This window comes from Pelophylax lessonae, assembly GCF_965119305.1.
Source record: "Pelophylax lessonae genome assembly, chromosome: 10".
In the NCBI taxonomy this organism is placed as follows: Eukaryota; Metazoa; Chordata; class Amphibia; order Anura; family Ranidae; genus Pelophylax; species Pelophylax lessonae.
In genome coordinates, this window is record NC_138777.1 from 18,187,745 (window position 1) to 18,190,138 (window position 2,394).

Here is a 2,394-nt window from a genome sequence, read left to right on the forward strand (position 1 = left end):
GTATGGGGATGAAATCCTTGGACCCATTGTCAGACCCTACACTGGTGCAGTGGGTCCTGGGTTCCTCCTGGTGCACGACAATGCTCAGCCTCATGTGACGAGAGTATGCAGCCAGTTCCTGGAGGATGAAGGCATTGATACCATTGAATGGTCCCCACGCTTGCCTGACCTAAATCCAATATAACACCTCTGGGACATTATGTTTCGGCCCATCTGACCCTGCCAGGTTGCACCTCAGTCTGTTCAGGAGCTCAGTGATGTCCTGGTCCAGATCTGGGAGGAAATACCCCAGGACACCATCCGTCGTCTCATTAGGAGCATACCCCGACATTGTCAGGCATACATACAAGCACGTGGGGGGCCATACAAACTACTGAGGACCATTCTGAGTTGCTGCAATGACATTTCAGCAAAATGGACTAACCTGCTCAATCCTTTCTTCACTTTGATTTTTGGGGTGTCTTTGAATTCAGCCCTCTGTAGGGGGATAATTTTAATTTCCATCAAACAATGTGACATCCTTTCCTAACACAGTATAGATCCTGACACATTACCCAGTCCATACCAGTATAGATCCTAACACATTACCCAGTCCATACCAGTATAGATCCTGACACATTACCCAGTCCATACCAGTATAGATCCTAGCACATTACCCAGTCCATAGCACTATTGATCCTAACACCTTACCCAGTCCATATCAGTATAGACCCTAACACATTACCCAGTCCATACCAGTATAGATCCTAACACATTACCTAGTCCATACCAGTATAGATCCTGACACATTACCCAGTCCATACCAGTCTAGATCCTAACACATTACCCAGTCCATACCAGTATAGATCCTGACACATTACCCAGTCCATACCAGTATAGATCCTAGCACATTACCCAGTCCATAGCACTATTGATTCTAACACTTTACCCAGTCCATATCAGTATAGATCCTAACACATTACCCAGTCCATACCAGTATAGATCCTAACACATTACCCAGTCTATACCAGTATAGATCCTAACACATTACCCAGTCCATACCAGTATAGATATCCAGCATGAGATTTTTTTCTCCCCATTGATAGCTGATGTGTTTTCAAAGTGTTCCTTTACAGTATATATATATATATATGTGAAATATTCTGAGGCTGCCACAGATACGTTGCTTTTGTTGTGACATAACAAATGCGGCATAGCAAAGAATATGTGCATCTAATGTATGTTATTCATTTTATTGTTTTACCTCTAGAAGCCACCATGTGTAGACAGCTGCTGGGTATCACCATTCTAAATGCAATGTCAACAGCCTCAGAGCTCCCACTCAATAGCACTCTCTAGTATTCCCCTCCACCTCTTCCCCAAAAGCTACATAAAATATCATGTAGGGAGGTGAGGGGAGGAGCAGAGGAGCTGTGACAGCACGTACATTTAGACACCCCCAGCTATGCAGAAGACTATAATGTACGAGGAGGGAGGATTGTGATTTGATTCTGGTGCAGACCCAAAAAAAGGTCCTGTGCGAGTTGTGTCCGAATGCGATGCAAAATCAGCCATACAATCTGTATGGCTGAATTTGCATCGCACGGACATCGCATGGGATTTGGAGGGCAGTGCGAATCACATGCGATCTCTGGCATCAAACATATGTGAACCGGGACTCAGGGAAACAAAAAAATCTATATTATTATGATCACTGAGCCGTAGGTATTATTATAATATAATAAAGAGAGAAAAAAAAAAAATGAGACAAACCTAGAGAATTTTATACCCAAATTTGAAACAAATAATAATAAGTAGAAATGTGCCACTTATATTAGGGGCCTGATCAGACATACAGGAACCCTTGTCACCCCTTTTACAAGCAATCTGTAGTGGCTCTGATAGGGGGGGGAATGTTTACGCGTTTTGAGGGAGAACCCTCTTCCTCAGAGCCATCTGATGGCTCTGAGGAAGAGGGTTCTCCCTCGAAACGCGTTAGCCCTATGGACACCTTCAAGTTTGCCTGTCTAAATTAAGCATCACGGTCCTGTGGTCTCTGGACAGCCGAAAGAACTTTCTTGTTCGCTTGCACATAGCGTACTCTTGTGAGTAGAATGTATGTTGTGTTATTAACAATTTGTCAATAAATACTTTATGGTATTGCACTAGGTCGGTGCGCCCTTCTCTTGTCCTTTGCTTTCAGTCTGTATGGATACCCATCATCCTGAGAGGGCGGCAAGACTTCAGATGCTACCAATAGAGCCGATGCCTCTTCTGCCTACGTGCACCATTTGAGCGCAGGGGACATTTACTTGGCTTCTTTTACTCCCCCCTGGCTGCCAGTGTGAAAGAGCTCTTAAAGTGGTTATAAACCCTTCCATATACCCAGTGAAGTGACTGGCCTAAAGTGATACC